Source organism: Mus caroli, chromosome 10 (genome assembly GCF_900094665.2).
Source record: "Mus caroli chromosome 10, CAROLI_EIJ_v1.1, whole genome shotgun sequence".
NCBI classification, from domain to species: domain Eukaryota; kingdom Metazoa; phylum Chordata; class Mammalia; order Rodentia; family Muridae; genus Mus; species Mus caroli.
This window is the reverse complement of record NC_034579.1, coordinates 34,095,681-34,109,400: the sequence shown is the minus strand read 5'-3', so window position 1 is coordinate 34,109,400 and position 13,720 is coordinate 34,095,681.

Below are 13,720 nucleotides of genomic sequence, written 5' to 3'. Positions count from 1 at the left end.
GCATGTAACTATTTCTTCTCAGTTTAATGTGCCACTGTGATTAAAAGAAATTGTTGGAAAGAAATAAAACTCTGGCTTTCTCTGGGGTAAGAGTTTTTATAGTTCTGTTTTGCCAGGTCTTAAGGAATAAGGGAAGTATCAAAACCACAGAGAACAATTTGAAGAAGAGTAATAATTTGGCAAAGTGGTCAAAGCACTTTTCTATTGTTACAAAAATGGGACTAATAAACGCAAGATTTTAAGATACTCTTGGGTAACAATGTTGCAGCTATGGGATAGGGGTCAATTTAAAAATCAATAAGGATCTTAGCTTTTTGAGGCAGTGCAGGGATGAATTGAAAAGGGCAACCACTGGAGTTTAAATGCCTCCTTTGTGATCACAAACTTCACTTCTGTGTGATGTTCAAATATTACTGATTGTCTCTAAACTTGAAAAATGAGAAAAATTTCAGAAGGCATCAAACTGAATTGTTGTGGAATATTTCTAGTAAAGTGCTAGATACATTGGAAGTCAATACAATTTAGCCATTTTAATATGAGAGTAGAGTCTATATTTTGTGATTTCCTTCTAAGCCTTTTAGGGATACTCAAAGCCATCCTAAAACAAGAGCAATAGAACTTGGTGGAAGCCAGCAATATCTTTCACATTTTGAACCTCTTATGTAATATTACCAGTGTTAAGATTTTAAAAGTATATAACTGTTTTGGGGATTACTATATACTCAAGTTGGTCATCAATTGTGTTTGGCGATATTCTGCTTTTACAATTTCTTGTCAACTCAAGAGAACTTTCAAGAGTGTCCCTTGATGTTTTAATCTATATCACTTCTTTGAAAATATTTGCCTGTCTCTGAATACTTTACTTTTGCAGTGATCAAGATTCTTTCTTTTTAAAGAATTGGGTCTGATGTGATGGTCAAAGGGGGAAAAATTGTTTTTCCCTAGCTATTGAAGTTTTCTGAGTGTGTTTACTGTAAGTAATGAACTTTAATTACTTTTGCCATTACAGCTGAATTTTCCACTGACTGCACAAAACATCTGCCCTACTGGGACCATGAATAGTCTCTGATCTGGGTAAAATATGCTCTTAAAATATAGTAACATCTGCAGTCCATTAATTTCTAAAGCAATAGGCAAGTTGTGTTTCCAAAAGGGATAAGCCAAGTTTGTGTTTGGGATTTTTCTTTCCTTGCTTTCTATCTGAGTAACCTTAAACTGCCCATGCCTCTTTGCTTTGTTTTACTTCTACCTATTGCCAAATAGAATAATATTTGATTTAATGTATTATTGTATTCTTAATACATTAACTTTCCTCAGAGATAAGATACATGATCGGGAGAGGTGCTTCTTTTTTATTCCACTGACATCAGGATGTTCTTACTGACTGCCTAAGTGCTGAGTGGATTTCTCTTTTTCTTTTCTTTTCTTTTCTTTTCTTTTCTTTTCTTTTCTTTTCTTTTCTTTTCTTTTCTTTCTTTCTTTCTTTCTTTTTTGGACAAAGGCACTTTAATGTAGATTTCTTTGAAGACTAAGCATAAGGTTTTTGAAAGGCGGGAAAGCATCTAGGAGTACATGAAGCTTTTAATTTTGTCTGAAAGCAACACAAAAGACTATCATTATCGGCATTATCTTTTGTGCTGTGATACATCTCTGGTATAAAGTCTTGAGGTCATTCTCTGTGGCCTTAAGCTTCAGAGAAAACAGATAAAGTGTAAGGGATGGAACAGTGCTGCTGGACAGAAGTTAGTAAAAAACAGTGATGCTATGAGCATATCATGCAGACCTTGAAACTATAATGTTATTTACTAGGGTCTATTTAATGTTTCTTAATTAGAAATTCTTGGCATTCCAATTTACAATTATTTTTGATTTGTATTTTCACTAATCTGTGGTTAATATACAAAGAAATATGTTTTGTTGTGACATTGTCACACAAATGTGAGATTATACTTTATAACCACCTCTCCTCCATAGCCATCTTCCTCTCTCTCTTACTGATACTCTCCTCTTGGCTCCTCAGATTCTTGGCAACCCTTCACCCCTTTTCAGACCTCTTCCCTTCCACACTACTTGCCACTCCATACAAACACATGTATTTTAAATCTAATGATGCATATGAAGCAAAATGGGGAATATGCTATATTTGTCTCTCTGGGTCTAGGTTAGAGAATAGCACCTAGTCTATGTTCCCATTAGAAAACCTGACTGCAGAATTGGTTCATGTCTTTCTGGCTTCTTCCAGTTTGGAGGTGTGTGTTAGGCACAAGACAAGGTGATGCTTCCCACTTCCAAGACTGTTTCTCTGTTTTTCTCTCAGGACATCGCATTGTGAGCTTCAGATAAAAAAGCTAGAAGATGTAGGGGCTGCTTCACCATGTATGTATGTGTGTGAGAGAGTATGTGAATGTTTGTATGAGTGTGAGTGTGAATGAGTGGTGTATGTGATTGTGGGAGTGTGTGTGTGTTTGTACACATGACTGTGTGTAACACTGTGTGTGAGTGTGTGAGTATGCAAGTATGTGTGTGTGCATGTGCTTGTAAGTCTGAGAATGTGTAAGTACATGTGATTGTGTGTTAGTGTGTATTTGTATGTGTGTATGAATATTTGTGTGAGTGTTAGTGTGTGAGTGAGTGTGTGTGAGTGTGTGTTTGTATGTGTGTATAAATATGTGTGTGTATGTGAGTATGTATGAAAGTGTGAGAAAGTATGTGTGTGAGAGTTTGTGTGAGTGTGTGTGTTTGTATGTGTGTGTAATTATGTGTGTATGTGAGTATGTGTGTAAGAGTTTGTGTGAGTATGTGTGTTTGTGTGTGTGTATGTGAGTATGTGTGAGAGAAAGTATGAGAAAGTATGTGTGTGAGAGTTTGTGTGAGTTTTTGTGAATGTGTGTGAGTGAGTGTTTGTATGTGTGTTTAAGTATGTGTGTATGTGAGTATGTATGAGAGAAAGTGTGAGAAAGTACGTGTGTGAGTGTATGTGTGAGTGTGCGTTTATAAAAATTTTCAGGCTTACATATGTTTCAACAACTTTATTAAACCCTCCCAACAGTATCTACTAAACAGATTATGCAAGACACACATGTTTCTAGTTACAGAGATCCCCTATGTCAGTGAAAGTGAACATCCTTTAGGAAGGATTATTGTGTTTCTTTGGCATGGGCTCAACTGCATATTATGGCTAGTTCTACATTCAGCAAGTTGAAGCATTTATAGCTACACTTATATATGTATGACATATATGCATATATGAAACTGTATGCTGGAAAGCAGTCATTCAACTCAACTTACCAGATGATTTTAATTACAATGACGACAACAACAGCAACAAGTAGCACTGTCTTTGTGAGAAATGAGAGGTTATGCAGAGTGGACTCCCGAAACCTCACTGGAGGATGACATGCGTAAGAACTGGAGAACCATCAAGGTTCAAGGAAGGATTGAACTGACCTGTCAAAATGTTCTCTGAGAAGACGTTCGTTCAGCAATTAGAGTAACGTGGATACTGAAAGGAAATAATGATGGTCATTATCAATTTGGGACCTGCTGAATACAAGTGGTTAGATTCATACTAAGGATTCATTTTCCAGAACCTGTAGCAAATATGGATGAGAACACACTGTAGAGAGGGGATGAACTTCTTGAGGTGACCTGAGGAGGTTCCTATTCCATTGTTGCACATCTTAAATGCATTTTAAGGATCCTAAAATGTCCACCATGTGTTCCTTTCCTGTGGCAGATATACAGAGTGTGACAGGAAATCCATTTCTTTTCCTGTAGATGCTAAATTCATTACCTTAACACAAGATTCAGACTTACTCTTTGCACTTGCTGCCATAGCAACCAGTTCCAGGCATTTTTTTCTTTCTATTTTTCCTTCCACTGAAAGTAGAGTAGTTAAATGTAGCAGTGAGAACAGTATCCATTTAAACATTTAAAGGCACATAACATAGTTATGCCACAGGGTTTTCTATATTGCCTTCACTGTAATTATATTTTTCATAAATCTCAAACCACATTATAGACCATTTCACCAGAAACAAGAAGATTCTATCATTTTAAAGATATTTTCATGAAAACAAATCCTTTGCTCTATTTCAAATTTACTCACAGAAATAAGAGTTGTTTAAACTCTTAAAATTCATGTAATATATAAATATATATATTTACAATTGATATATTTATAACTATAATATATAAAACACAATGTGCATGTAATACATATATGTATGTACACATGTACATATATGTAAATATATGCATATAGGTAATTACATATATGTATTACATATATTTATGTGTACATAATATATGTGAATATGATACATATGTGAACATATGCATATATGTATACCCACATGTACATATGCATATGTATTTTGTATTATATATTTCATATATATGCTATATTTTTTTTTCTTCCAAAGGAATTCTCTCTAGAAATATACTTGTTATCAGGGTCATCCTGGACAAGAAGTAAATTTAAGGGATCTAAGTGGCATATAGCTGCTATATAGCTCCGAATAATGTATTAAAATTTATAAATTCACCATGATTATAGACTTACAGATTTCCATAGTAAAAAGGAGAATAATTATAGAAAATAAAACAAGTTTTGGGATACAAATAACGTGTTAAAATGATAGCTGATGAGAAAGAGAAAGATTATCTGGTAGGTTTACTTGAGTGCTAGGGAGACTATACTTTTGAAGACACAATATATGATATAGCCACACATATCCAAAGGAGGATTATGGGTATCCATACATCATGGTCACAGAGGATATCCTTTCAGTGGGAATTACCAGGTGTGCCCACCAGTAGGGTGCTGACTGAACAGCAGCAGCCATCTAGGATGTTGTCTTCACAGCTCATACTATCAAATACATTTAGTTTAGCTTTGGCTATTTATTCATAATTAAATATAGTATTCATAAATGATGCTGAGGTTCAAGACTATTCTAAAAAGGAACACCAATAGGTTTTAACATCTTAAAACATCTATAATCCAGAGATTAAAGAATGAGCACTGATTTACAAGGGATTTTATTGTTTTGTTTTTTATTTGAAGCTCTTCTATCTCCCTCATGCTCATTCTTACCTTACTTTACATCAATGATAGCTTACATTTGGCAGTTAACTAAATTTCCCTTCTATTCATAGGTCTGAAATAAGCCCCGGTCTACACAGAAAGACACCATGATCACAGATTTTGATTTAATTATTCTTTGTTCATTAGGTATATTGTCACAGGATTTTCCTTGTCTAATTACATTAGTATAGAGGAGGCCTGGGATTGAACAAGAAAAAGAGAGGTGAAGCTAAGAGTTGCTGGGAGAAGGGGAGAGCTTCTCAGAGTGGAGGCAGGGATGTGGGGAGAAGAACCATGACCGCAGATGTGTACCGGGGTGGCATTTCCAGCCACAAGTAGCTATGATTTCACAAGGTTAGAAATATTGGGATAAAGCTTTTATCACTATAAATTAGCTTTGAAATTACTGTATTGGCATCTTGTAAATTGTGATTTTTTTGATATGTAAATCTGATTGGTTAATTATGCTTTAAGAGTCTTGATTGTTCCAGGTGCTGAGATGGCTGATGGTGGGGTGTGTGGGACATTGAGTGGAAGCAAGAGGAACTCAGAGCTTCACCTGAGAGATGGCCGAGCAGGGGCTGGAGAGTTGGTGGGCTGGCAGGAGTGCAGGAGTGTGGTCCAAAGTTTGCGAGTCAATTTTTAATATTTCTCACAACAGTATATTAGGTTTCTTGTTAAATATTGTTGTATTAATCACTCATTAAATTAGAGTTGAAGTCATAGTGATGCATTTTTTAAAGATAGGCTCCTGTCTATCTGTATTATACAAAATGCATGCAGGTGTCTGGGAAATCGATAGGATGGCATTGGATCCCCTGGAACTGGATTTTAAGTGATGTGCACTGCCATATATGAACCAGGAACTGGATCCTGATGCTGTGAGGGAGTATATATTCTTAACCACTAAGCCATCACTCCAGCCTCCTCAGTAATGGATTTTGGTAGCACTCTGCTATATGCAAACCAAACATACACTCATTGATCAATGAAGATTTCATCTGAAATAGCATAGTAGGCGATAAGAGCAGGAAGAATGAAATAGATCAGGAAGATAGAAAATCCAAGAAAATAATAGGTGTAAACTCAGAAACAGCAAACAATCAAAGAACAACAGACTAAGAAGATACCTTGGGAATTTAGGAAGTATCTAATCCAGGGTATCTAAACGATAATATCTTAGAGACCTGGTCTAACACACAGGAATCACAACAACAAGATTTCAGTCATATGACTGAACTATGTTAGCATGAGCCAAATGACCTATTTATAACTAATTTAGTGGGGATAGGATTTGACATATAATACATATAATACTCAGGTAGTGTTCAAGGTAGAAAAGAATGATGGCAAGAGAAAGACTTTATAGTCCAGGAGAACTGCAAGAGATAACTAAGGCATTCATCAGAAAGAGTGATTCATGGGCCCCTGCTTGATCAGACAGGACATGTGTGAAAGTAGCCATTTAAGAAACTGGATGAGGATACTGCCTTCTGCAAGAATGCTCATGAGTTAGTGTCAGGGAGCATGGAATGGTGAGAAAAGAAATGACATTAAATTAGAGTTGAAGTCATAGTGAAATGACATTAGTATTTTAAAAAATGATAAAGCTATGTAAGTAATCAGGCGATAACTTAAAAGTCACCATTTTGTAATAAGTAAAAAGAAAATTTGTCTGTAGTTGATTTGTTTTATTTTCTTTGAAAAGCACCACATCCAGTTTTATTTATTTTTGTGTTTGTTTTGTTTTGTTTTACTTGGAGAAATAAGGTGGTCCCAAGGATTCTACCATGTGGAATGTCATTTTTTATATCAGAGGGCATTATTTGTTTAGGTTCACTGTTTATGTTTAAGGATGTTGATAAGGAAATGCTTAAAATATTTGGAAATTCAGTTTATGGTGATAAAGAGCGATTGACATAATACACATCTTTTTGGGTTTTCAGTGATTTAACCCCCCCCCCCAAAAAAAACCAGAAAACAAAACCAAACAATTAATCAAACAAACAAAAATCCCAAACTATTAAGAATCTCAAGACCAAGAGGTTTGAAGACTGCTAATGTTTACAAGCTATGAATGTACTCTTATTCATCAGTGTGGATAACTCCTGTGGGGCTCTCTAAAGCTGGATACATACACAATGGAGAAGGTCTAAGAAGGCAATTGTGACCTGTGAGTGAGTGATCTTGGTGATAAAACTAAGGTTTTTATTATTATTATCATTGTCATTTAGTTAATTCTGAGAAATTACCCTCCAGCATCCACCAATTTTAAACATACCTATTTGAGAGTCATAGCTTACAAAATACTTATCAAAAGCCCTTCCTGAGTTGTTCAGAATGTCTCCTGGGAATGTATTCCAGATTGATAATCATATCTGACTCAGAATTTAGTACAGAGAACTTCAACTGCTGTACATGTTGCCTTGATCATCCAGCAAACAAACTGGGTAATAACCTGAGCTTTGCAAATAACTGTGTTTAACTTGAAATATAGAAGATGGAGACACAGCATATCATACCATATCACAATAGAAGCATGGCATTTATGGTTTTTATCCATGCAGGAAATTCATCTGTAGCCAATTAGCTTGGAACGAACAGGCAAAATATGCATAAAGAAGCAAACTAAATTAGTTTGTATGCCTCTCAATTGTTTTGGGGAAGAATGCATGACATCTTGCATCCACACAGATTACACAACAAAATGAAGTACTTCTTTAACTCATTATGAAGCAAAGAGGCTTTGGAGTGGGGGAAGGGCAGCCCTTATCCCTATCACCACAATGCTGCTAGCTATAGATTCTCTGATTAGGCAGGTCCTGAACCCCATGTGATACAGACACATCTCTGCTGTTTGTACTCTACTGATGATTCTACATTGCCTAATCTTCACCTTCCATACCCTCAGGAAGATTGTGCATAGTCCAATAGATGGTCCATGAAATAACAGGATCAAAGTGTCAAGGTCATGGGAAATAAAAGTTGAAGAACTGTCCCAGATTTATGGGATTGAGGAGACATGAGAACTAAGTGTAGTCTTTGGATTGTATTGAACCTAGATCTGGAGAGGAACATTGCTTTACAATTAATAAAATGTGCCTACAAGCTGTAGATCCGATGCCAGTTTGGCCTTGCGGTTAATCTCTTGATTTTGACTATTTTTCTGTGAGGAATTTGGAAGAAGAGTGTAAGGAAATTGTTTGCACTATTTTTTTAAAAAACTATTTTGCCTTTGGAATTGTTTAAAAGTTAAAGTTACAAAGCTATAGCTACTCAGTGAACTCGTTTATATCTCAGAATGAGTGATGGTTGAGAATTCAGGTTTGTGTCAGCAAAACTTCTGGTTTGAGTCTCAAATCCATTACTTGCCCACTAGCAGGATAACTTTTCAAATGAGCTACTAAACGTATTTCAATTTCCTCTATAAAGTGGAGAAAATAATGCTTCCTCCTGCAGGCTTAGAGTTTTTCGAAACCCACTTAAATAAGAGTTCTCAAATGCTTTGATCCCCTTTCTAGCTCACCATCCAAAGTTAGGGAAGAAAAGATGGTTAAATAGGACAAGGGGATGTGGACGTGTGTAGGAGTAGTTCTTTGGGGGAAATTCCAATCTCTGTTAGGATATAGCAGTCCAGTTCAGTAGTGTCAGGATACCAACAGTGCAGTTCAAAAGTGTCACTAAACTTGAGTCAGCAGTGACAATCATGATCTAGCAGAAACTGCTAGGCCTCCACTGAATCAGCACAAGTAAGTGGGAGCGACCAGAATAAGCTGGAAAGCTAGAAAAACTTCTCTACCATGTCTCTCTCAATGAAGTGACAATCAGGAAAGATGCAAGACCAATGAAGTGTTGCATGGCTTGCTATGCAAGTGCCCCATCATTGTCTATTGGGTCCTGCTTGTACTTTTATCATGTGTCCTCTCACATGCATTTGCATCACATGACACAACTGGAAATTTCTACTTCATCTTTCCTTTCCATATTATTGTGAATACCGAATGAAATAATGTATATCAAGTGCTTGGAAAAGTGTTAGATTTCATAAATAAATTATGAAAGTTATTTTTATATTAGAGTATTACACTGAAATATTATTGATTCTCTAGATATATCTTATATCTACTTGTAAACACACACACACACACACATATATATATATATATATATACTATTGTCAATTTAGAAACAAACAGATACAATGATGCTATGGAAAGCAGAGGAGTTAAGGGAGGAGATCAGGGGAAGTTGATAACAAGGTGTTTCTGGGAGATTGAATCCTGCAAGATGAGTCAATAATAGCTCAAGACAAAGAATAATTCTGAGAAATAAAATGATGCAGAAGAAATAGATTTCTATTCAGTAAAAAGGCACCCCTGAAAGTGTGTATTTTATTTCTTGAAAATGTTATTTTTTAATGTGTGCATCTGCTCTGAACTATTACAATCAGGCATAGAGGGAGAAAATGTGGTTAAGATTAGCTTCAGAGACCTCAACATTCCAACACAACAATGCCTGTAGCAAATGGGGGAGGCATTCTAATAATGTAACCCATTAGCTGTGGGAAAATTGGACCTGGGATCATAAAATGAAATTGCTCTGGTCTTGGGTAGTTCTTTGCATTTGATTTCAATTCCCTGGCTTTGCTGTTAAGTCCAGCTGTGGTGCATTGGACTCACCAAATTTTACATTCTCCATGTTACTCATTTTATAAATTTAGCAATCCTTTAAGAAACTGAAGCTTTTATGATGTTAGTGCATGACTTTAGCATAATGAATACTGTATTTAACCAAGAATAGGAACTTGATCATTTGAACCAAGTACACTTACTGGTTAATTCTCTTGTTTTGGATTGTAATCTTCATCTCCTCTTTCAGAGGTAGCTTAAAAAACAGTCACTCGATTATAAACAGAGGGAAGAGACTCAAAAGACAACTCCACATAGGAGTAGCAAGACACAGAGAGGAGTGGTTTACAGAGCCTTACACTAAGGATTATCTATTGATTAGTGACTAGGGACTGTTAAGATAAATGGTATCTAGCATAGAACAGGAATTACACAAAATGCTGTCTAAGGCACAGAAAAAGTTGAAGAAATACTCTACCCACCCCTACTCCCATCTCCAAAAAAAAAACCCTTCTACTTCTTCCAGTACCCCTGGCTAGTTAATTATGCCAGAAAGCAAGGAAACCTAGAAAATCTGGCTTGGAATAGAATATGGAAGGATGGGCTTGCAAGCAAGCACAGACAATAAAATGTCTGCCCATGCCAGAGACAGCAGATGGAAATGAAGCTACCACTTTGGCATAGACAATGTTCTCAAAGAAGTCTGTATGCAGGTGCTGTCACTTTAAAATTTCAGAGTGACTCTGAGGTAATTATTAACTCCACTTCGAAGATAAGATAGAATATGAGAGGTTTCTGGTTTGTATTTGAGATTGCAAAGCCAGAATGGAACAAATGCCACCTGGACCTGTCTGCACTCACTTTTCTTTTTCTGTTTCTAGGCAGCAGTTAAAACCTTGGTTTGTATTGTGCCTGAAACTATACAGTTTATATCTCTAAAGTTGAAAGACTTAGCACAATTCATATAGTTTGATTTTTAAAATCTGTAAACTGACATCTGGAAATGCTTGCATAAAAATTACATAGCTTAGTAAAGCGAAAACTGTATGTGTCCTTACAAAGCTGAAACTTTCACTATTGGTTAGCTTAGGTGTCATATATGTTCTATATAAAACCAATGGGAATTTCAATGAGAAACAGAATGAAGAACTCAGAATTCTGAGACTTTCCCTGAACAGGCAAGGTAACAGATCTTGTGGGTGCACATCATCTCCATTTTTTCTTAAGCAGGGAACTTTGCTGTCTTTCTTCCAGCATCAAAGGAAATGAGAGAACATGGGGCCCAGGAGCATGGCTTGTGCTCACATTGCTTGCTGAGGGCATAGCAACTGAATGTGACTAAGAATGAATACAGTGCTTTTTTTTTTTTCTTTTTGAATACAGTGCTTTTAATATGCAGTAGAAAACTAGCTCAAACCAGCTAGATGTGAATGAGATGAACATGATCAGTAAGCATGAGTATATACTTTTTTTTTCAAGTTTCTGGACAAAAATATTAATAGAGTATCTATTATGGTTGGATGTGAAGTGCCCCCTATAGGCTCATGTGATTTTATACCTGGCCACAACCAGTGGCTGTCTTGGGGAGGTTGTAGGAACTTTAGGAGGTGAAGGCCTACTAGGAGAAAGGGTCAGAGGAGATGGGCCTGGAAGTTTCATAGGCTAGCTGTTCTCCAATTTGCTGTCTGCTCTCTGACTGCAGTGGTGACATAGCCAGCTGGCTTCCTGTTCCTGCCACTGTGCCTTGCTTGCTATGATGGAATGTATACCCTCAGGACTATGAGGAAGGATAAACTCTTGCTTCTTTAAATATTTTGTTCTCAAAAAATTGTCACAAGAATGAAAAGAGGAATTGATATTGGATCTTGCTGTTTAATGAAGAAATGCACATTTTACACAGAAATGCACATTTTGATACTACAAACTGAGATGTGCTATAAGAGCAAATGTACACACACATACACACAAATATATATGATCAATGTGTTAAACATTTATTCAGGACTTGTAATAAGTAATATATGCTCATGCTACACTACAGACAAAATCAACTCAATGCTAATAGCATAACACTGGAAACTCATAGAAAATAACATAAGGGTCAGGCTTCATGGCATCTGATATTAAAGAATATCAGTTTTTCTTTGATTATGAGATAAAATTCTAGGTAATTAAATAAAAAAAGTCCAGATGAGACTGTATCAACTTAACGTGTCCTTTATGTGACAGGAAACATTCAAGAGAGTAAAAGTCAGAATATGGGATGGCAGGAAACATCTACAAAATATACAGGTACCATGGATTATTGTCTCATATACATAAAGAACTTCTATAGTTGAATAGCAACAAAAGCATTCAAAACCAAGTATGACTACATGAGTTGAATAGGTGTTTTAGAAAAGGAAAGACACAGGCTCCTCTCATGCATCTGGGACATTCTTTTTTTTTATTAGGTATTTATTTCATTTACATTTCCAATGCTATCCTGAAAGTCCCCCACCCGCTCCCCCTCCCACTCCCCCACCCACTCACTCCCACTTCTTGGTCCTGGCGTTCCCCTGTACTGAGGCATATAAAGTTTGCGCGACCAATGGGCCTCTCTTTCCACTGATGGCCGACTAGGCCATCTTTTGATACATATGCAGCTAGAGACAAGAGCTCTGGGGTACTGGTTAGTTCATATTGTTGTTCCACCTATAGGGTTGCAGTTCCCTTTAGTTCCTTGGGTGCTTTCTCTAGTTCCTCCATTGGGGGCCCTGTGATCCATCCAATAGCTGACTGTGGGCATCCACTTCTGTGTTTGCTAGGCCCTGGCATAGTTTCTCAAGAGACAGCTATATCTGGGTCCTTTCAGCAAAATCTTGCTAGTGTATGCAATTGTGTCAGCGTTTGGAAGCTGATTATGGGATGGATCCCCGAATACGGCAGTCTCTAGATGGTCCATCCTTTTGTCTCAGCTCATCTGGGACATTCCTAATGACACTAAATACGAGAGCCATGAAAAATCAAGACTATGACATCATCTCACACTCACCAAGATGGACATCATGAAGTAAAAAGAAACATACTAAGTTTTGATTATGTGATTAAGTTGCACTTCTACACTGTTTCTGGGAAGGAAAATGGTATGGCTGTATGGATAAAGTCTGGCTTTTGCTCAAAAAGTTAAAAATAGAATTGTTGGATAATTCAGCAGTCTCACTATTTTATATGTCCTTAATAGAATTGGAAAGAAAATCAAAGAGTTATTTGCATACTTATGTTTATTATGTCAAGAATAGCCAACAGATAGAAACATCTGATTGATGGCTTAGTGGATAAAGAAAGAGATATATCTACATAATGAACTATTATTCTGCCTTAAAATGAGATCCTGTTATATGCTACAACATAGATGATCTGTGTGGTACATTATGATAAGAAAAATAAGATATTTGTAAAAGCTGAGTACTATATAATCTCATGTATATGAGGTTTATGTAATGGGAGAACTTAAAGGATCAAAGTAGAATAGTGGTTATCATAGTCGAAAGAGGATTGGTAAGGCAGAGGTGGTATTTAGTGAGTCTAGAGTTTGGGTTTTCCAAGTTTAGAAAGCACCAAAGATCACCTGGTAACATTATGAATATGTATTAAAGACTATTAAACACCTTTAATAAAAACAATTAAAACAATATTTTTTTCTGGTATTTAAGACTATTAAACACCACTTGTAAAAACAACACAATATACTTCTTTGTTATTGTGATAGTTGATGGTAAATTTTAATCTGACTACAGCAACAGAGAAAAACCCCAAGAATATGTTATCAACTTCTCCTAGGAGAGGAAAAGGAGTCATCAAGTGTTGGTGACATGTGAAGCATTTAGAAACTGTGCTGTTAGTATAGCAGTCTGTTTAGATAAGGAACTTCAGTGTTTCCCAAGTGATTTGTATCACTAAACTGTGATTTAAATTCTCTCTCTCTCTCTCTCTCTCTCTCTCTCTCTCTCTCTCTCTCTCT